The sequence below is a fragment of the Pyxicephalus adspersus genome, chromosome 5 (assembly GCF_032062135.1).
Source record: "Pyxicephalus adspersus chromosome 5, UCB_Pads_2.0, whole genome shotgun sequence".
Lineage (NCBI taxonomy): Eukaryota > Metazoa > Chordata > Amphibia > Anura > Pyxicephalidae > Pyxicephalus > Pyxicephalus adspersus.
In genome coordinates, this window is record NC_092862.1 from 53,618,742 (window position 1) to 53,643,407 (window position 24,666).

Below are 24,666 nucleotides of genomic sequence, written 5' to 3' on the forward strand. Positions count from 1 at the left end.
CCTTTCCTATCTTTATAACACCCTTAATTGTCAGAACACCTTTCTCATTCTGCCCAAAACAAGATTGGGCAGTTGTCATTAAAACCACATGTGCTATAAGGCCTTGTTTACATGACCATACAAAACAGGCCTTAACATAACTTTCCAAATACTTTTTAAAGCAAATGTCTGTTCCATAGGCAAATAACAGTCTAGTACAAACAGCACATTTTCAACCCTTTGTATTGATTTTTATCTTCCCCCCAAAGCTTGCCAAACACCTTCATTCAGGTGATTGGAAGTGCACCATAAACATGCTTAAAATGATCCTAACGCTTTAGGTATGGACTTACATTCATATGATTTAATTTCTATATCAAGGCTCTATCCGTAACGCCCTCTTCCCAAAAAATGAATTTCCCGGGGCTTTTAAAGAGTTTTCTAATGCCACCAATTTGTATGTCAAAAGTAGACTAATGTTCTAGATGTGCCGCGTTTTACTCTCAACACCAATGTACCCTTAGCACAAGTAAAGCTACTTCTGTCTTTTTAGTAGGCATTATTAAAACAAAGTTACATAATCAATTTTTTTAGACTTCAGATAGTTAAGAAATAAATACTAAAAGGTTTCAGATTAATTTACCCTAAATTAACCCTTTTCTTTCATGTGTGTTTGTTATTTTAAGGTAATAGGTAAATAACAAAACACACAAATAATGGATTATGACCATTCATAAACTACCTACCAACTGGTTGGCTATTTGGAGATGGTGACAGTTTTTATTGCAATTGTAAGGTAACCTTTTACTGACCTGCAATTAATCAGTATCCTTAGAATTAATTTATTGCTTTAGCATCCCCAGTGCTATTACATAGAGATAAGCATATGGAAAAGGGCTGACCAGGACATTTTCATGGTTGCAGATAACTATAACCATGATGTTCCTGGTTTATATATATTATACATATTTGTAATTTTTTTAGGTAATACTATTGCTATGTATTAAGTAATGTCTTGTCTGAAAGCAGTATAGTTTAAACCTGTTAAATCTAACCCAAATTATAGTGGGGACTAATTTTATTTTTCAGTTAGTTTTTAAGAATCCTTATTTGTAATGGAAAGAATTGTTTTTCTGTGCACAGGTGAGATTGCTTGCATTGGGTAATAGAGGATAGAACCCATTCATCTTGTATGTGTGTCCCCATTTAGGCATAGAACCCATTCACTGAAACTTAAGTCTGGTGTAAACTTAAACGATAACCATTAGTGTTACCTGATTTGTGATACACGTCTGAAAAGGTTTAGCAAATAGTTCATAAGTTCATCTTTTGCCTGGCTTCTTGACAACAATTGTCAATAATTTTTCTTGCTATTTATATTTGGGGACCCCAAACACAATTTAAAGAAACTTTGTGTGACAAACTATGTCCCGAATGTGTGCATGTAAAGGAGTCAGACACTGTACACAGTTTAGATTGGAGGTGGTCTGCATGCTAGCGTTCAGGCCCAACTAAAGCATATTTTACATTTGACTGCAAACATAAAATTTGCCAGGAATTGCAGTGGCTTATTTTTATTATGGTTCATCATGTAGAACGTCAAGATGATGTTTCACCGTTTCCCAGATATGTGTGTTTAATAGATTTTCAGAGCTCTTCTAATGCTGAAAAGGTTAATAGGAGTCTGCAAGAGCATCAGGTTGTAGAGCTACAGCGGTAATAAATTCAAACTTTAACTCGGGGATAATAATGTGTATTCTTGGAGGAATTCTCTCCCAACAATTCCCTCTCACAGGCATCCATCGTGGCAGATGTTTGCAAATCTTGGTGTAAAAGTGATTAAAATATTTGAAGAAAACTGAAATAATGTCAGTGACAAAATTTATTTCACTAAGTACAGATGTAAGACATCAAACTCCCAGACTGATGGCAGAATTAAGGAGAAAACACCATCTGGTTCAATAATTACATGAAAATACCATATTATTCTGTTTGCGTTAACCTCTTGAGCTTCACAGACATTTAGACAATCTACGAATAGGGGACCTGGCAGCGAAAGGGTTACTTGAAGTCTATCCTAATCACTCTGTTCAGTTTGCAAAGTGTATATTTGCCACATAAGTGATTCTATTTTATCTTTAAAAGAAAAAAACACAAGTTTTACATGACTAATGAGTCTATGAATTGTTGCTAAACAAGCAAATTATTTGCGTATGTGTCACCTCGGTTATCAAGTTTGTAAGTGTGACAGCTTCAACAACTGTCACGTACAATGCTCAGAGCTTGCAACCATATGTTTTTGCTTGACAAAACCCTGAACCCCCCTAGATCAATTTTCAATCTGGAGCACTCAAATTAACACTTTCAAAACGCACCACAATATGCACAGCTTGGCAAAGCTTTCAGAAATCACACATTTTGTGGATATTAGCTGATATCTTTGGATTTGGCTTTAAAGCACTCAATCATTTTGATTAAAAGACTGATTTCTCATAAAGCCACAGTCTGTTGAAGGCACAAAGCCAATGACATTTGAGCATTCATATATTTTCATAAACTTTGAACAATGTCAGCGAGACACCTCTTCAATCTTGGCCACACAACAGCAGGGCATTCAATCTTTCTTTAGTTGAAGACAGAAAATTTGAATATCAGCATAATATTATTAATGTAACAGTTTGCACAGTATGCTCCATGTTGATGGTTGCAGAGCAGATGTATGAACAGTACACTTGCAGATCTCCCTTTTTTTATGAATGATTAGCGTGTATTTGCAAGGATGTTTTACTTGTATAATTGCGACTAATGAAAGAAATAGTTATCTAACTTTATTTGGCATGTGTTTTACTGTGACAATCCTGTCAAGTCTCACTCATTAGAAGGATGTCTCACTTTTGTCAGGGCTTTTGTGAAGCTCTTAGGATGTTTAGCATACGTTATAAACAAATGTTGGAGGCTGCTGATTTATTTTAGATTTAATCCATTAAAATCACATCTCTGTTGTTTTCATACAACACAGATGTTTGGCCTGTGTCTTATCCTTTTAATGAAAGCTGTATGTTTCCTTTCACTTAAAGAACGTGAAACATATTTTATGAAGATTGTGCTTTATTACACTGGGTATTACAATTGCAAAACTAGTAATTAGAATTGATTATTTAAGAGGAACTCTATTAAAAATGTAAATCTGTTGTTTGATTGAGACACTTTTTTGTAGTAATATTGGGGATTTTTGACATCCTACATCAAGAACCTACTTGACAGCCTCAAATCTGACCATATTATGGCATGAGTAAGAGTATTGTATTTCACATCTGTGGTACAATAGATGATAACTAGGAATTCATTAGGAACAAAAATAACAGAAGATAGAAAGTTCTTTCCCATAGTAACATTAAGGGACATGTAGTTTACCCATAAAGGCATTTTGCCATCCTAGGTAGCTATTGTATGATACAGCCATCCCACAATAGTAGATCTAACCAGCAGATGTTCATTTAGGTAAACCTGAAGTTAAAGGTTTTTGTAAACTACAAGAGGTATATTTCCTTTTTTTTTGTAAACATAGAGTATTGGATTCAATTGTTATAATATGGTAAAGAAAAATGCATACCTATCATATATCTTCACTAAAAAAGATTGATTCTTCTCATTCTGTGCCAGGTACTTTCATGGCCTATGTATGTAGACAGAGTGTTAGAAGAAATACTTATAATCTTGGAGTGGGCATGTTTTAGGATTACAAAGGAAGGATTATTCTAATGACAAACATGTACATAGTACCCTATAAAATAAATGTGGGTGGTTTGTGGAATAAAAATTAGTCATTGTGGAAAATACAAAACATAGCCTCCTGCCAGGAAACAATGCACATACAACATTCAAATAGCAGATTTTTTATGGCATGTGCAAAATTGCAAGCTTGTGTGACGTACAATTTTATGATGCCTTTTCAGATGATTTATGGTATAGTGTCAGGAATCTAAACTATAGTATGTAGAGTATGAACTTAAAACAAATTCTGTGTAATATAATCCTGACTTCCAATAACAATGTTCTCAACATGACAAGATTTGAATACTTACCAGCTTATATGTATGTTTATTCTTAAGGGAGAATCATTTTTTTCCATAAACTGTTTCCTTTGTGGAAATTACAGTAGGTTACATTTTGCTACCAGAGGTAAAGTGTTACAAAATACAAAACATAATATTTAAAGGATATAAAAAATATGCATTTTGTATAATGTCAGTGAGTAAATAGAAGTGTTGAAGTCCTATTAGCCCAAACCATGTTCACAAGTGTTGATCCAAACCCTCTGAATTGCTTTTTTTAAAAAAAAAAATATAGGAAGCTTTGAAAATAGTTTGCAAGAATTAGCAGCATTGCAGAATCAGTGTGACAACTCGCCTTATCTTGCTTAATTCTGATGGGGGGAGTACCTAATTCTTTTACATGGTAACTCTTTACACATTAACGGTGATGGGTCTCTCCTTATTGACTGAGCGATTTAGACATGGCAATGGATCACTTTCCATTTGAGAAACACAACACTAGTAGCAATCCCTTTCCTGCTGTAGTTAGCACTCTATTTATCGCTTTATACTTTAGTGACCCCCAGTCATTGTGGCTGATCCTGTGTCCCTCTGACCTTGTGTACCTATGTCAGATTTCCTCCATTAGTATCTCTGTTTTAGTTGGCTACCTAGTGTGTCTGAGACCCCCAAAGAGGTATGTTCACTAGTAAGTCCATTATTCCTTGCAAGGTGCTCTGGTGAAGACTTGGTGGTGCCCAGTTCCCATTTTCTGCACCATGGCTCTTTTTGTAGTTAACTGTTCTTTATGGTATAGTACCAAGATTATTCTCACTACAGGTGTCCTTTCTGAACTAATCTGAATTTCAAAAAGCATATAAAAATACTGCAGTACAATTCCAACATATTACAGTTTATTGCAGTTCAATAAATAGAGAAAAATTTGTTATAGACGTGTGCAAACTGAAGCACTACTCATATACTGTAGACGTATGTAAATCCAAGGGGGTGGCATGTTCTTTTAAAGGTAAGTTGATCTTAATGCATTTATACCACATTTGAACTGAGAGGTATCTGGCTGTATTTAAGCTGCATATCTGTTCGCTGGGGTAAATGTAAATGTTGTGTCTAGACCCCTATAATTCTTTCCACAGCTTTGTGAACCACAGTTAATATTTAGGTTGTTGATCTGCAGTGAGTCTTTATCAGCCAAAATGGGTCAAGCTACATCTTAACCACTTCATTAAGTAGCTGATTGAGTGAATATTGTCTAGCTGTACACTGTGGTCATTTTCCCTTAAGACACCTAGAGCTGGTGAATAGTTAATGCAAAGAAAAGAGTAGAGATAAAAAGCTGTATTTTAAACAGCATGTAAAGGTAGACTGTATCTGTTTTGAGGACTTCAGTACTTGCTGTGTTCTCCTTAACATGTCCCTGGGATGTGGCTTCATTAGCCTTGTGTCCGATTTCTGTTGGTACCTCTTTTCATTGTATCTTTTTACTGGAGCACAGGAGGGGTTAATAGAGATGCAAAAACGTAGGGTGGCTAATGAGATCCTAACATCATTAGCACCTATAATTAATCAAGAGACACACCAGGATATAAGTAATTGTGGGATGTCAGAATGCCTGGATAGGTTTTGATGCATGAATGCTTCCACGCTCCATCTTTATCACCCGGCATAACTGTACTCCATACTGTTGGTTATATAATCCTATCTCAGATTTAGCCAAGAAGACAAATTATGTATGTGTAAAAACTGTGTTTGTATATTTTAATAGATACTTGACAGTTATATAGATAAACCAATATATTTTTATATTTTTGTTGTTTTTGGTCTTACATTTTGATGTGCTGTGGCTATGTTTCCATTGGTGTACTGATTCATATTGTTGTATATTTTCTGTGACTTCTTAGAGACTAGAATAATTTCTTATGCTACCAGTTCTCATAAGTATGATGCATATTTGATGTACAATAAACATGATGTTTGGAGTACAGAAGTAGTGGGAACGTCAGAAATGAGCCTTAATGAGCACTATTCCATCCAGTCATCTGTTGGAGTTGAAATCAAGAAATATGTGTTCACACATTATGTTTGTGATTCAAGGGTGTTTTTTTCCAAGGTGTTCTTGCCTCAGAATATGTCAGCAAACATTTTACAAATCTGTGAAAAAAGATAAAATCTTAACTTGAAGGACGTGTTTGCTTCCCATCCCAAACTTTCCATTCCCCTCCAACCTCTAAAATATATGTGAAGATAACTCTCTAGTCCTTATACACCTCTGTAATATTGGATAAGCCTGCTGTATTGTTTACAAATTGTTTGCAGAGATCGTGTCTAAAAATTTCTTATTTATCATGGACTTAAATAGGACCATCAGAAAGAGGTAAGCTGTCATCTGGGTTTGGGGTGGGCGCTGGGAGATAGTTTTTTGGTTGTATGTCCCAATTTCTGCCAAGCATTACCAGTTGCACACATGGCATCGCATTCAACTCCAGGTCAACTCAGTGAATACGAGATCCTTTAGTCCTATGGCTGCAAAACAAGTTCACATCCTCATTCCCCCATCTCCATGCTTGACAGTTGATATAGGGTGTTTGTGCTAATATACTGTGTTTGGCTTTTGCCAAATGTGGTGCTGTACATTACGGACAGACACCCCCACTTTGGTCACATCTGTCGGTCATTCAAGAATTCTTGTGGTTTGTTTAGCAACTTTGCAAACCTAATCCATGTTGCCATGTTCTTTTTAGGGAGCAGAAGCTTTCTCCTGTCAACCCTTCCAAACCAATCATACTTTTTCAGTATTTTTCCAATTATTCTGTCACTGTTTTCTGATGTCTTTTCTCCTTGGCACTCTGTACACACACACCTAAATGCTCCAGGCAGACTTCTACCAAAACTTCTTCTCTTATAGTGGTGTGATGCCTAATGATAAACTAAGTGCATTTGATTGGCTACAACTTAACTTCTGAGTTCTCTTGGAATTCATTATTAATTTCTCACAAACGTCTTCTTCATTTTGAATTGGTCTTGTTGTTTAAATAATGGCACGGTGTAACATGCCATGTGGTGGTGTTCATCTGAGGTCCTGCAACGGACCATATGATTTTATTAAGTCCTCGTACACGCAGCCTTGTAATTAAAAGAGGATGTACTTTCTTTTTCACATGATTGTACGTGAGGATGGAGGGATCGTTCATGATAAAGTTTCTTTTTTTTTTTTTTAAGACAGTGTAGTAGTAGACAATGAATGTCAGATAAGTTCCCCAACAGGCAGACCACACTGCTTGGCTCAAAAATATTTGAATGAATTCACATCTTGTAATACTTTGACTCCATGTATGCACATTCTTATGTATGTGGATGTGTGTAACAGTTTGTACAAGTAAAGGTTAGTGCAATGTATCCTCCCCAATTTTTTTAAAATTTTTTATTCCAAATCACTGAAAGAAAAATGTAACAGCATTTAATTACTTGGTCTATTTACACATCAAGTCACCTTGAAATAGGTCTACATCCTTGGGACATGGGTGTTAAGTATTAGGATAATATCTGCTCTAGTGTAAGCATGTATGTCCATCCATGGACATGTGTGGGAACGTGCAAACAAATGTACATGTCAATGTAGGCCTTCTGGGATTTGGTTGTAGCTAATAGCTCTGCTCAGAATAAAAGGGCAAGGTGGCTAATTCATAAAATATCAGTGAGCATGTGATTAAGTGGTCTAAGACTCTGTAAAGATATATTGTAAACAGGGCCAAAGTCATTTAAGTTAATAGAACTTTAATGCTCATATAGATATTTATTCAAAACCTTTTCCTAGGCTATGATAGCATGAGGTTAAATTTTATGTGGGTTTTTTTTTTTTTTTGCAGTTTCCCTAATAGTAAAATTACTCCTTATAACCTGTCTCCCTGGGGTTGTTTCGGTCTTGCTCTAATGGCAAATATGTATTATATTTACTGTCGCTTTTTCTACCAATATCAACAACCACCAAGTACAATATGTAAAAGCAAATTTTCCCAACAGGATCACAGGCAATAAAAAAGCTGCAGTGCTAACCTCTCCTTTACTTGACCCACAAATAAATGGTGTGTCTAGAGTTTCCCTTTAAACAACTTCTTTCCAGTTTGACCAGTGTGTGATGGTGGCTTGAATTCTATGTTCAGGCTACCTCCACTAGCTTTGTCATTTGTTAGTAAAATTAATCTCACTTGGAGTACATGTCTTTATTAGAAACTACACAGAAATGTAAAGTTGTGGTCCATGGAAACTATATGGAAGAGAATATTCCTAAAGTTAACATAAACCGTTATGTATATGTGGTATTAATTAGGCATATATCACAAGTTCAACCCAGTAATCTGCTAAATGCTTTACAACCTTTGTGTATCCTGGGCTTTGAAGCCGCGTTGTGTGTACTGAGCCTTGAAGTGTTCCCAAATCCTAAATGTAGTTTATTTATGCCCAGTTGAGTGTACAGTAAATGGTTTTGATGAAGCTTCCGTATTGTGATAATGATGTTCTGACAAAATAATTTTAATGAACAGTGATTCTAGAGAATCAAATGTCTTTTTTCTTGCTCTATTAGATGCTGTTTACCTTTATCAGCAGATAAAAGAAAGGGCTGGAGCCATGGCATTGTGTTTGCTATATAAATAATGAGAGTTATAGCACAATGTTCTTGGACCACGTAGCATATCACTTTGATTAATATAGGACAAAGTGCAGTAGTCAAGTCTAATAAATGTATTTTACAACAGACATGGTATCACCAGAATAGCTACAGAATTACTGTTAACAATGTTAAGTCAGATTCTTCAGCGTTAATAATGTCACAACTGTGTCACTAATTCATTTCTGACCCTGAGCTCTGTGATCAGCTTTTTCTCAGATTTATTGTAATTTAAAAGACCCTAAAGAATAAAACATGCTTTCCTTTTTTCTTTAATTTGCCCGATCTGAGCTAATCAAATATTAAATGTTTACTATGTTTTACTGTATGCATATGAGTAATAGGATGCAAAATACTTCTATACTGCAGGTTTTTTTTAAATTACCTTTCTTATAGGAAAATTACTGTATATATAAAGAGTATATAAGTGTTTATGTATATGTGTGTGTGTGTGTGTGTGTATATATATATATATATATATATATATATATATATATATGCACTCAAACACACTGTGCATAAATACAATTTGCAGAACATCAGAAAATTCTGGATTTGGAAATACTGTAGTTTTTGTATGTTAATAACTCTATTAACACAGTCTTACAGTAGTTTCATATCTGCAGCTTTTGTTTGTGAGGATTGTACACATCAAAGCACCCATAATTAGGAATCCCTTTCTCAACACACAACAGTTTATGCTTTAGTTTATCAGTTTACAATGCTAGATTCAGTTTAGGCTTTTGGTGGTTTGGTTCTGTAAATCGGGGGTGACATAAGAGAGATGATGGATTGGTAGGTAGGGACTAATATTGGCAATAATATTATTACTACACCTACCTAGTGGCAGAGGTGCACTCTAGTTACACTCTTGGAGTGTTGAGAAAACCTAGCTGAATTAGATGACCATAAGGACAGCTTTTAGCATGATGCATGTAGATAAAGGATTCACCGGCAATCAGGTGAACCTTGAGGAATTACCATACGGAAAATTACTTTAAAACTGCTTCTTTTTTTGAATACGGTGCCCCTTACTGACTTTTATTTAAAATACAGAGCCACTGTACCTGTGGGACAAGATTTTTGAAAGCTGAGTCTTTATGATGATATCCATGGACAAATATGTGAAATAAGTTCATAACATGTTTAAAACAGCAGATATAGCTATATGACAGACTTTGTTACCTAACACCATAGGAGATGATTTCCACCTATCATTTTGTACTTGGAGCAAAAGGCTGCACAGTAACCCTACATAAATGTCAGGGCTGGGTACTCCAACATCTTGTGGTGAGATTTAATAAAGCTTTGCCACATAATTAATATGTTTTGTTCATGTGTTTTGGGCACAGCAGACCTTTAAACGCTCTCTATTGGACCAAAACAAATTTCTATGCAAGCAAGATTTTCTCTGTGGATTACAATCCGCTTTCCATTGAGTATGACGCAAAGCAAGCACTTAGCTGAATGCACAGATGCATTCTGTATTCTCCCATACTGGGTACCACACATAGCTGGAAGGTGTTTTGATTACTACCATTTTGATTGCTACCATATATTTAAGCCTCTACTGTCCACAGTTTTCCTTTTTAAAACAGTAATAGGAAAGCTGATGCATACACTGGAGACAGACCATCATTTTCCCCAGGTATTTATACCTATATTTCACCTTTTAATTTTTCCAGCAGTTGATTTGCTTGGAGGGCTCATTTTTCTTTTAACAGAAAGCACAGCTTTATTACTTGAAGCCAGAGAGCTGCTGTGTGTTGCATAAACAACCATTAGATGGCTCCGTGCTATGCAAAGCTACACTGGTAGGACTAGTGATTTGCATTGTCCAGTGTATAGTATGCACTGTCAGTGGAAAATATTTATAGCATTGCTTTATTTCTCTTTTTTATAGCTCCATGATTCATTAAAAAGCTTGTGTACTAAAATGTCATTATTAACACAACAGTGCTTTTCAGCAGTTGGTAATTATTGGCGTAATTAAACATTTATCAAGAAACAAGTATTTATCATTCATTAAACTTTCATTAAAAATCCATCTTAGCACAAGCTAGATTAGCCAGTGTTTTTAAAGTCATAACTTCTTAATTTCTCTCAGAAATGTGCTACATGTTAATAGCATTGAACATTATATACAAGATTATTTCCTAAGATCTACATGAATGGCTGGGAAATGTAAAATCTTCTGTCTTGGTATTCTGAAAATCTCATCATTGCTGTACGTTTACTATCCTTATCCTGAAATTCAATTGTTTAAATGTGCTTACACATTGACATAACTAACATTCCCCAAGGACAGCCGTGTTTACATATCTTTGGTTAGTTTTAAGCATTGAACGAGGTTAATAAAACAAATTGTAGTGGTACAATGCCACAGAGTGATGTGCTTGTAAATGTAGCAGCAAAGTCTAGTTTGCTGTTTGTGATTTAGGACACTTGAGCTCATGATTTGTGCACCATGTTGTAAATGTACAGCATGTGTAGGGAATTAATGCAGTGGAAATATGTTTGAATAAGAACATAGTTTGTCATGTTGTTGCTGGATGTAGAGTAGCAGTGAATCTCTTTGCTTGCCATAGATAACCATATTTTCATAATTTACCATTATTGCTCAAATAGACAGTTACGTTTGAAAAACACAGCAACAGTGTGGTTGTCCATGAAATACTTCAGGGGGGGAGGGGGGGGTTTACTTGTTACCCAAGTCAACCAGAATCTTCCCCTTCCAAAACCATACCAGGGTGAATCACTTTGTTTGGAGCAAAAAAAAAAACATGTTTCTGTTGTAGATCATTTTAGCTTGAAGACAAATGTTTACAACTTTATTTTAAAAATCAGACAGTTTTAGGATGCCTGGGCAATATTTATTATTTGTGTCCACTGCTAAAATCAATAGCAGTCAAGTGCTGAGGGTAGTAATTGGTAAAAAAAAATAACAAAGCAGTTGACCTCTTGTAGTAGCAAATAATCGTAAGCAAATTATCTCGCAACACAATCTCGCTTTCCTCCTATTTCTCTGGTGCGCTGCACACTTCAGAAGCACGCAAAATAATATATATATTATATAGGATATTCTATATCTTGGTCCAGTGCTGTCACGTGGAAGCAGGGAGTCTATTCTCATCCTTGTGTAAATTTCAACTAGAGTGGGTTACACAGGGTTTGCTTTTCTTGCTATTGGCAGCTGATTTAAAAAAGTTTAAGATTTAATTTCCAGATGCATATACAAATACTTTCTCCAAAAAAGGGACCGATTATTTAGGTAATAAAGTATTTTATATGATAGACCTATAAAATAATGCCTTGTCCCAACTAAATTTTTTAAAGCAATTGCACACATTGTGTTGCACCCTAATGGAATCACCAGCCCCTTCATAAAAAAGCCAAATGGGTAGGTCTTTGGCAAAAGCTCTATTTTAAGAAGATGCATTCATTAAACTTTGTCTGCCACATAAAACATAACCCTATCCTAGGATTCTCTTCATAATGAAATGGTAAACTATATAGGTATCCACAGGACTAGCACTTTAAAGTTTCATGGTATTGTTTACATGATTTAGCCACTCCTCCCCATCTTGTACCTAGCTTTTATTTATATATATATATATTTATATATATATATATATATATATATATATATATAATTTTACACTTTTATCCATGAATTGGCCTCACAACCAGTACGTATTTAGTAACTACTTATTTACGAAGTATGAAACCAATTTATGAACTTGATTACAAAAAGGTGCTAAAAGAGAAGTAATAGAAATTCTAGTGTTTGTTTCAGAAATAAACTGCCTAAGAAATCTCCATCACATTCACACTCCAGCTTCACTTCTTAAGCCCATATTCTGCAACTTTGTTTTTGTTTTCTCTAGGGCAAAAAATTTACTGTATCAGTGCTTTTATGTCACAAGAATGAATTGAATTCTTACCCTTTAGTGCAAACAACAATAGACAGAGTGGTAACCTACTGGAAAACAAATAGACACCCCGTCCCTTTTGGGGATTCAGAGAGGTTCAGAAAGATGGAGCTGACGGTGGCGAGGTGGCAGATAAAAAGAGGCCGATGCAAGAAAGAATCCTGCGGTCATTTATTACCATGCCATCTTCATAGTGTGTGCTGAACCAAGGTGCAGTGTAATGATTCAGACAAATGATGTTAATAATAATAGCTGGCCCTTGGCAAAAGTAGAATACCTAGTACTGCAGCATGAGAACTAATCAGATTCTTAAAAAAATGGTCTCGGAAGGACAGATTTTTTATTTTTCTGCCGTTCTTATAGCCAGGTTTTCCCCTTTGATTTGATGTCTTTAACAAAAACAAAGCGGCAAAAGAATTATTTTGAGGGAATTGATGAAAAATGCATTTGTATTGACGCTATACCTAGGAGCCACTACTTTAAGCTTTTCTGCTACAGTCATGTAGTTTTTAAAAAGGATAAAATAAATGAAAGATGTAAAAGCCATATTAAATGTATGTGCCAACTACATGAAACAAGGGAGGAGACCATACTGTATGTTTATTCAATTGAGAAACTAACTTTATGAATTGAAACAATGTTTATAATATTTACCTTCATTATTATATAAGAACCCAGTGACAACAGGAAGTACAAAAAGCACAGGTCATTTGTGAGTAAGCAAGTGAGCAACATTTTAATATGCAAATACGTAAAACCAAGAAATCAAAGCTTATGTTTTATAGGAGTGATTGATAGATTTATCCACTAAAACTAACCACTAAAAGTCTCCAAAAACCTGGTCTGAATGGGGACAGTTGAAAGAGACATTTTTGTTTAACTGCTGCTTTCTCCCAGAATTCTTATATCAGTTGTGATTCCTTTTAACTTATCTGATATTTGAAATATTGCTGTATTTTTACTACTAATATTTTCATCATTAAGGGGCTATGTCCTTCCCAAAATTGTATTTATTTTACCCATTGGATAGGGTAAAATACTACCACTACCACCCCTGTAAAGTTTTTTTTTTACTGCTATCCATGCCTAAATTATAAAAACTTCCCATCCTACTGTCTTTTGACCATTGTTTTAGGGAGAGAAAAAACACAGAAATGTAAAACATTTATTACAGTAAATGAAGGCTGGGAGCCCTTTTGTTTTGTTTTTTTTTTTTTACTTTTTATCCCTTTACTGATTTTCCTCAACCTGCCATGGTAAACGGGTGGCGCCGTAATAAGAGGAAAAATCTCTTGACACTGGGTCCAATCTTCTACCACTCTAGTTTGAACTTGAACTCTGCTCATAGAAGAGATTGCTGGATTCTTAATCTTACATTAAGAAGACATTGTCATCTTGTCCATTTAGGCCTGTCATTGGGTTAGGGGACCCCTATTATCATTGGTCATATCAAAGATATTATTTTTTTTCATGATTGGGCAAAATGACACTGATTATTTAAAACCTTATTCTACCTTGGGAAAAATGTATATGAAAACATGCCGTTCCCTTGTGAACTCATTATGTTGCACCACTATATGGAGCATCCAGGTCCTTCAACCACCTAGAAGGAGAGGATAGAATGACCTGTGCCATTAATAACCCAGGTGAAGGCTGGCATGAAAGGCGTGGAACAAAAGTTTTTATATTGGCTTTTTTCATCTTGATCCCTGAAGTTCTTTGTAGAAGGAAGTAATAAACCGTGACTGAAGAATCTTTGCCTGCAGTTGAGCTTTAAATAAAAAGTAGTATAAAATGTTGTGCTATTTTCTGTTTAATGTTGTTTAGAGCCCATTTTAGTGCCTGTGGACTTCGACATATGTGTGAAGGTTTCCCTTTTATATGTGAATACAATTTATTTTCTACAGTTTTTATAACCTATACTGGGGTAATCGCCTTTTCTGAAAGTTGTCTAGCTTCTATACTGTTCTGAACCACTGACCTGGTTACCTAAAACAAGTATGGTGTCACTGACTCTGGAACACCTAATATTCATAATTTTTAGATATCGCTGAATCAGCATATCGAAACCAGTGGATGAACATGACAGCCAAACAATGTGCAACCAGCAAAGGTTTTCTATAAGGGGAAGCATTTGCACATTTGAGAGGGTAAATACTGAAAATCCAGCTATGTTTTATGTGAGAAAGAAACCATATTCCAAGTGTGAGCAAATATCAGAACAACTTAGGAGCAGATGTTTGTCCTGTCCTAGCTGTTCTGTTCTGGGCATGAACCTAATCCATCTCTGTGTCTTATTACTTTTCACCCAGAATGGAAGGGAGATGTCCCTGGTCATGTGTAATTGTATCCTAGAACAAACAGCTCTCCATAGCTCTTTCTTCCTTACTGTGAATTTTGTCTCTGACAAACTAAAGTAAACAAGATTGGAGTCTGTAGATTGTTAAAGGTAAAACATATATTTTTATTGCAAGGTAATAAATAATCTCTTGCTGTGTGACATGCCAGCTATTCACATCCCGCATTTATATGTACAATGCAGAAATAGAAGTTCCCCAGCAATATATCACAGGGAGTTAAAAATTATGTTGGCAGGTGGGAAGTTAACATCTCCACTCAGAATTCTTTTGCTTGATTTGCTGTTTTTCTTCTCATAAGTCTGGATATACAGTTTGTGCTGCCATTGAAAGCACAGGTTAAGTGTTGTTGCAGGCCATTATACATCATTAGAGTAAGTAATATTCAGCTGTGGAAGAAGGATGGAAGCTTTTCACTTGTAGCCACCTGGACATTTCATTTGTCATCTGGAACGCTACAGCAAAATTAGTTGTGGCAGCCTGAATGTAATTTATAGCATGGCACCCTGAAAATTAAGTAATGAATCACACCATTTTGGCTGATTAGAGTTAATACATTTTTCCTGATGACATATTTTTTAAAACAATGCAGTTTATTCAAAACTATGCCTATCGGATTAGATCATTTTTCACACAAGTCCAAATACCAAGCTAAATACCAGGCTGTGACACATGAGAAAGTCTGTAATTTAGTTACTGGGAGAGCGTAATCTAAATTTAACATATACAATAATATTTTATCACATGCATACATTATCTTCATGTAAAAGTTAATAGGCCCAGTAACCTAATCCTCTTTGTGTTCTCAATAGCACCTTCCCATTCCTATCAAAATCCATAAGCAAACTAATGGCTAAATTTTGTATGGGCCTGATGAGCACGACAGTACCTTATGACTTTACTAATGATCAAAACCTCTGCCAATCATTCTAATAGGTCACTGAGAGAATGCAAACAAGTATTCTTCAATTCGAGTCAAAACTAATGCCACTGGTATCTAGTACTGTATGCTTAATATCTGCTACCATAGTTAGTAACCATTTACAATGTGTATAGTGTATGACTGCCAGGCCTTGTGGTGGTTGCTACTGTTGCTGTTCCACTGGATATTTCTTCATATGGCAACCTTATTGCAGCTGCCACTGATATGTACCCTTAGATGACAGCACCCTTTGTGACCTGGGAACATTATTAATAACCCATGATGTTTGCTTTGAAAGTGAACATCACTCACTGACTGTAAATTAATTGCACTATAGTCTTTAGCATCTTAAGGACCTGTTTATATGTAGAGAAGAAGGGAAAAAATCTGTAGATTTTGGAGGCAAGGCATTCTTGCCTTTTCATGTGCTTGATAGGAATATATAGAGGATGATGTGACTGTAGCAAACAACTCTTTTTATTTAAGCTCAATGAATGTCAAAAAGTGCTATGGCTGGCACACAATTTTAGTGTTTGACACCTGGATAGCAGGAGAGATAAAACGAATACTTCATACTGCCCTATTTCTGCTGTTAATACACTTTCTGAATTGGGGGTTTTGTGATTCTTTGTCATCAGTCCATTTAGATATTTGTGTCAAGAAGAATTACATCTTCCTTGTCCTTTCCCTTTTATATTGCCTAGGTATACAAATCCTTTTATAAGTTAATGGAAGGCAAAGTAGAGGGCTTGGAGGTCAAAACAACACTATTGTAATAGATCGTGTTATATTGCTCCTATACATACCAAATTGTATACATGGCTGCCCTGTCAGCTATTTACTTCTAGGAATTCACATCAAGTGGCTGTGTTTCACAATTCACTATACATTAAACATGTCTTGGGTCACACTGTGAGGTATGCTATCCCCTTTATGTGACATCAGAAGTGTGTCTTACTTCTGCATATGAACTGGGGAAATACCACTGACTATATCATTTTTTTTTTCGTGTAGACGTTGTATTTTGCCTCCAGTTGACTAAAAACTGTCCCTGACAAATTATGGCAAGGACGTGCATATAATCTTTTAACAAGAAGCTTAAATCCTGCTAGCTCATTGTGGTTGCATCATTAGTGTTTTTTATTTTTGTTTATTAAACAATAAAATTGAACCCTGGTCAGTGGTTAACTTATGTATCCGTTTCCCCTTACTGAGGAAAGGGATGCCATCAAACCTTGCATTATACATGGGAGTAGCCACATAACCAGTAATGAAACAGTAGTTTCTAGATACCGGTTGTCTGGTAGGGAGGAAGGCTGCAGAAGCAAGCAATTAAGTAAATGTCTTTCCTTTACACATCTCCTAGAGCAGGGGTGTCAAACTCAAATGCACAATGGGCCAAAATGTAAAACTAAGACAATGTTGCGGACTAAACTTGAAACTGAAATGGCACCGCTACTACAATTCCCTGTGTCAAGAAAACAGTCAAATGCGGGGCTTAATGTTATGAGTGGTTGGAACTCCTTCACTGAAACAGCACTGGTACTACAATTCCCTGTGTCCAATGCGTCTAATGCGGGGCCAAGCATGGGCAGAAAGCCTTTGGTCTACAGACGCCAGTGATGCGGGAAATTGTAGTGGCAGCGCTTTTTCAATGCAGCGGCGGGCCAGCTGCAATTCATATTTAGGGTTCCTTTGGGGGCCAACAAAAAGGATGTTGCGGGCCAGGTTTTGACACCCTTGCCCTAGAATAAACAAGCATTGAACACTTACAATACAGGGGGGAGCCGCATAATACTTATTTATAAAGACTTGAGTTAAGCTTTAAGACAATTGTTGGATATTTGATTTCTTGGTGTCCTGCTTTGCTCTGTGATTCCTCTCACTGACATCCACATCAATAAAGAACAGAGTAGTGACTTAAGGAGTGAGCAAGAGAGGGACCACTGTATGCACCAGGGGGCCAGAAATTTGAAGCGCACAGGGACAAATCTTTTTCTTCTCTTTGCTATTAACTGCAGAAAGCCAGTTGAGTGACTTTTAATGCCCGCACCGGATTTTGGCAGTCATAGCAGTCTGGGAAAGAAAAAACATGTTTTCCTGCACAGCACTGCAGCACCCTATAGACTGTGATTTTGAAAATAGTGTATGCACAGCCTACCCTATACACTTCAGTGTTCTCCCCAGCCCATTTTAGCTGGGTGCACCACCTGGCGCTTTTCAGCAACCACCCGGCTGTTTTTGAGTGGTTACTGAAGAATTGGGTCACAATTCATGGGCTTCTACCCGCCTACAATTTCTTTCACCCGGCTTAAAAAAAATTCTGGGTTAAGCACTGCACTTTTACCACTTTGTCAGAACAAACATGGAGATAAAAAAGTACTGAATCATTTGTAACAGCATAACATCCAGTCAGCTAAAATTTTTAGAAGGGGTGCACATGGTCTATGGACCCTGCACTAATGCAAAACTAACCCTTCCACTACATCTCATGTTTAAAGTTTTGTGTTTGATTGTAACCATGTATTACATCTGAAAAAAAGGCTTTCACCTATATTTTCTTCCACCATTTAATACAGTAAAGGTACCCTTAGATATAAGGTGCCTGTTGCCTGTTCCAAGCATAATATCAGGTGACATATTATTATTTGTAAGCCCATCCTTAGCAAGATAACACTTGTATTTGTCTTCTTTCATCAGCTGCACATTTTTCATGCTGTATTTAGTTTATGGGGTTAAATTCATTCTAACCTAGTCACATGTTTTTGTTATAATACAAACTAATCTTAGTAGGCAACCTCACTCTTATGGTCTTGGTATGTAGATGCCAGTAAATGGTGAAAATGCTTAAAAAATCAGGGTTTTTTGTTCCCGCCCAGTCTAGAGAACATGATTTATTACTAGTCTTTAGTATTACTCCTTGTATCCTGTCTAAAAGTTTAAAAAGCTGATTAGATCTGAGATTAAACCTTAACTAATGTTGTTTTAAGTAGACTGCAATTTGTTATTGACAACAAACTTCCATTGCCTCACAGCATCAAACCAGATCCCTCGCTTTGTAATTTACAAAAATGACACGAAAGGGAGGTTCACTTCCTAAGGTGAATGCTTGCTGACTGATTAGCCAGTTTTCTAACTGGAGATCTTGCAAATTGCAGACATAAGAAACCCTGCAATTTATATGTACTTTAGAAGTGAAAGCTTTAATCCCATGATTCATGAGAGCCAAGCAGTAATAATTTAAAGACAATATTTTATTTATCCCAAGGAGTTGTCAGCTGATACAAGACAAATTTCCATTGCTTTGGGTTGCTACATTTGGCCACCTAATTGCTTCATAGGAAGTAAGAGGAGAATTGCATATACAAGTGCACGGATTGTCTTTGGCAATGTCAAATCAAGGCATCAATCAGTCCATCTGGGTAAAATCACAAGCTGACTCCGATATTGCTAAATATTTATACTGTCAAATACACACAGACATCCAGATGAAAAGAGGCATTCATTAGAAATTCTCTAGCTTGTCAGTTTAAAGATGTAGATTAGAGCAAAACCTCCCACTACGGTTCTGTGAGTGCTCAGGAAAAGTCTATATTTAGTCATTGCGAGCAATAAATATCATCATATTGCCTCATTTAGGTAAATAGAGAATAAATATTGTCAAGGTTATGTAAACACACACAGGTTCGGAGTGTGTTGGAAGGGTAAATCCCAGGATATTAAATAGGAGGGTGGTGGTTTTTGCAGCTATTATGTTATCCTTGCACTTAAACTACCTATTTAATTTAAACTAGAACACTAATTGAAACATACACTTTTTTTTCTTATGCTCAAATTACTTTTATAAGAAATGATGGTTATGTTTAAAGATAACTTTTCACCAATGGACTTTTATAATTTTCTCAATCTCTTTTGGCATTTTTTGCCACTCGGTACTTAGTTTACCATAAAGTCACTACTATTCACCCAGTGTAATGCTTAATATCTCATACACCTTACCCTATTGAATAGTCAAAACAAACTAAATATATCCACCCTGTAATCTTAATAAACAAAATATGAATTTACATTAGGGAATCAAAAAAAATGCCTTATTGCCTATAGTAATATATACCAGTGTATAAAACACACATAAATCACGTGGTGTGGATGAAGGTCTTACAGAAAATGACACAATATCCAAGTGGCAACATATCCAGGTTCAACTAGGTGTCCACACATCTTTAGCATTTATCCAAGTTCTGCCAGGTTTAGTTATGTTTCAGCATTCCTCAGTTCAGATATTACAGAACCAAACACCACAGGGAAAATCTTGTTTTACTTTAACTAGAAGCGCACATATACAGTTGCACATTTTCATAGCCTGCAGCACAAAAAATGTAATGCACAATAATTTCCTTTTCAAACAGCACCCTTGTACAAAATCTGTAGTGGTATACCTACCTCACTTCTGTATTAGACCCTTTCTATATTTCAAGTTGGTAGGTAAAATTCTAACCTAAATAACTCTTTTAAAGATCTACCAGGGTGAATCAATATCTGGCTATGCTATCCTGTAGTAAAGAATGTCTTACACTAGGTATGTATGTACACCATTAAGTGCATGTGGATCTACGGGAGACATTCACAGCAAAGGGGTCGGTTATTGAACACATTGACTGGAAGATGGTGATCACTGTCATTTTACACTGAATACTTGACAAAGCAGTAATTGGTTTGTCAAAAGTGTATGTTTCACGAAGGCACTCTGCTTTCATTGAATAAAGAGGATGCTACACTGTTCCCTAGCCATTGTAACTGGTAGATTAAAAAAGAAAATCCGTTTTTATCCTTGCAGCGCTGATCCTTAGGTTCAATTCCCACCCAGGATGCAAGAGGTTTGCATATTCGTATAAGTTTACACTGGGCACTCTAGTTTTCCATCACGTCTGATCCTGGTTCCTATGAAGAACCAGAAATAAAAAGTGTTTCTCCAGGCACATTATCATTAGGTTGGTAAGTAAACTGGGAAAAAAATGTAAGCTTGTTAAATATGCAGTACACATAGACATCTACCGTGTACCTATGATCAAAAAATCAGGTGCAATTCCCATATTATAACAAACTTAGAATTGAGCTATCCTCAATATGTATTTGTTAAATAGTGGGGTTATAATTTCTATAGATCTAGCATTTTTACTGCTTGTGGACTTAACTAGTAAACACAGTTTTTTTAAAGCTAAAAGTTCTCCCCCTTTCTTTATTTTAATCCACAAATTCAAAGCATGCTTTTGATATACATGCTGTGGGATTTTTTTTCTTGAAGTTGTGTGTTAAAAGGGTAAACATTCATAGTGTCATTGACGATATTCTGCTTCACTGAGCATGAAAAGTATTCTGAGGGAAAGAAGGATAGTCTGTACCACATGATTAGATTTAGCAAACAGAATTTACTTTGATATGGTTGTATTTCTACACTGCTGTGTCAGAAATCCTATTGACTCTAAAAAGAATGTTGTGATCTTTTACTGAATATCTACATTTTTCATAACTTTTTCATTCTTCTAAAAGATAACTGTACTTTTAGGTAACAAAAAAAGAATATACCAGTACAATTTAGCCAATGTGCAGCTATATATTCATCATAAGCCAATCAAACATAATGATTACATCTTCCAGAAATCTTGATACTGCTATGAAATGGCAATGGAAGGGGTCTTTATAACTCACCTTCTTTCATGCACTATATAAAGTTTGCCATTGGTTGCTAATGATACCATGAAATATTTACCATTGTCTGATTACAGACATGGTTCTTAAAGTTGTGTGTGCTCATAAACGTCATGTGCTTTTTTAGGCATGACCCTTAAAATCAAACCTATCATTATCAAGTTCCCAACTCACTTCTAAGCACTTCAAGGTTCCAGGTAGTGACTAAAATTCTAGCGTTTAAAATCTGTTGCTTTAGTGACCTAGGTACCCCACAATCCAGGTTAACTGCAATGCACAGCTTCTCGGATTTTCCGTCTTTGTAGTTTAGGAAGATCTCCCCTATTTCCCACAGTGCAGTGCAGGGGGCCTTAGAATAGGTAATTGAGCTTTAGTATTGTGATGGTAAATATGCTGGGGGTGTCCCTAATTCTATCCTGTCCAAAGGTCATTTTTTTATAGGCACTTGCCTAGCTAGTTCTCAAGACACTGTGCAGCAGTAAAATACTTTTTATTTATTAATATTATTGATTATCTGTTTGGCTGTATAAAAAAGCAGTGAAAGGGGGGGGGGGGTTACTGTAAACCTCATTACCAAAGTGCCTACGTATGTTTTAAAATAATAATGCCTTTTGCAAATTTCACTCTCCCCCTATCATTCTTTTTCTAAATCCACTCTTCTAAGCCCAGTATTATAAGGTATGGGGTCTTACCTCCATAGGATGTAAGGCCTGTAACCTGCATCTTTAAAGAACAAGGTATACATGAGAGTTTATGGATTTCTTTTACTCAGGGGTTCCCTTTAAGGCTGTGCTGGTCTGCTGTGGGGTTTGAATACATCCAGAAAAGCACTGCTCATTTATGTTTAGGTAATTCTAACAACCGGCAATTATTTTATATGTTATGGTATTTGCCTTTAACTTCCTGAACAGACAGGACATCTCATTGAACTTACTGAGAATTACAACACTCTGCAAAAAGATGTTTAATTACACCCACATTTTTTTAGATTACTAATTAACATCTCTTTATATAACTAAATATCTCTAATTAATCATCAAATCATAATCAGTAGACTAATTAACTTCAAACTTGACTGTCAACAGAAAATCTATGTGACTATCCAACATCATTAATTACTATTATAATCAACATAGCTCCTTGTGGGATTTCTCAGAAGGCTGTGGTTTATAAAATGGTACCATTGATACAGTATTACCAGGAACGTGATAACAATACGGAAAATAAATAAATTGATTGTATTGGCCTCTCCGACAGGTCAGTAGTAGTGTGTATGCAAAAAACTGTGCTTGTTGTAATATTTGGGGTGAGGAATATTTTTTAAAAATGTTTATCATTTTATTATTCCCCTTTTACAATATTGATCTCTTGAGTCACCACTCATGGAACAAAAGGTAAAAGAATTGATTCACTTTGTTGGCTGTACTAAATCTCAACAATTTATTATTCCTGGACAACCCCTTTTTTTCAAAGTTTTCACTATTCCAATATAAATGTTTTTATGATCACCACTGCAATAAAATATATAAAGAATATGGAAAGAAAGATTTATATGGCAAACTTACAGAATATAAAAGAGATACAGAGATAAAGAGACACACAGGTAAGTAAACATTGGCTTGTCATAAAATGTTAATGAAGGATAAAGTACAGTGTACCAACCATGGTTTCTTGGAGCTGAGAACAAAGTTAGCTTTTCCCTAATCCTGTGGGTTTTTTGCATTTTTCTTTTGGGAGGCTTAGTTTTAAATGGTGCCTAGTAAACTAGTTCTCCAGGGAATTAACTGTGGTCACCTACCTGTGTGGGTTGTGTGACTGTGTTCCTAAGTGTCTAGCTTAGAAAATCAACCAAATGGAATACCCAGATATTCATACCTAGATTAAAATAATTTATAGATGTATTTCCAGTGCCATCATATGGCAATCTAACAGTTTGTGGCCACAAAACTACCTTTTTTGGCAACTATCAGGACCTAAATTTGCTGGTCTGAAATGAAACAAGCAAAATATAATTGGTAAGAAATACCTTTATGTGAATTGAAAATTGGTTACATTTATGCCCCATTTCAGACTTCTAATGTCCACAAAAGTGTTTTTGAGCTTTTTCAGAAAGACTAACAGAATTTAGAGACTTTGTTCTTTGGGAATGAGTTACATCACAGTACCAGCAACTAGAAAGGTCAGGCATGAATGTTTTAAGAACTTCTAATGCTTGTTAATAATATGTGAATACGTTATTATCTATAATCTGGGCACAGGTGCACTTTAATGCAGATCTCAAAAAAGACTGTAACTTGGATTAAACAGGAATACAGGTCTGCTTTAAGTATACATATATTTGTACGAGCCTGAATTTTTTTAATATTTTTTCTTTCCCCACATAAAATATTCACAAGATACTGTTTACGCTATGATCTGAAATGTCTATAATGACAGACATAACATTTCCTGTCCAAAAATTATAGAGATTGCCATTACTAGCTTAATGTAAATTCTTACCCTCTGCCCTTATGATAACATATTGAGCTATAGTTTCTTCTTTTTAACCTGCTTTGCTAAAAGACATATGTCAGAGAAAAAGGCTACAGTCTGCCCTGCAGGTGGCCCAAGGGTCCTGAATAAAATGGGCTGTATACATAGGTTATGACTTATTTGCTAAAGAGGTCATTTGGACGAGCCTCTAGGCAACAGCTGCCCTTTTGTACCTTAGTAACAAAATCTGGTAACATAATCCTTGTTAGACAGGTGACCTTAGAAAAATGGTGCAATTAGTCACTTCAGTGTAAACAGAAAGCGCAAGGAGAGAAGTCAATTATTTTTGTCCTTTTGTATTTTCACACAAAAAGTGTAGAAGAAAGGCGATCGTTCTTGATAGCTCTGGTGATATTTGCATCATATGTAAAATTTACATCTTGGGGATTGTTTCCCTGTGCCTCAGTTTCTAGACAACATTGTATTACACATGTATAAATTGGTTGTGCCTGAATAGAAAGCTAATTAAACAGTGGAACCAAGCAATGTGCATGGTCATGAAAAAGATAATCAGGTA

At 35.8% G+C, this 24,666-nt stretch overlaps 1 protein-coding gene across 3 annotated transcripts in view; it reads left to right on the forward strand.

Moving 5' to 3' along the window:
* Window positions 1-24,666, forward strand: part of ZNF407 (zinc finger protein 407) — a 275,487-nt gene that overhangs the window by 230,754 nt on the left and 20,067 nt on the right. The gene's annotated exons all lie outside the window — the stretch shown is intronic.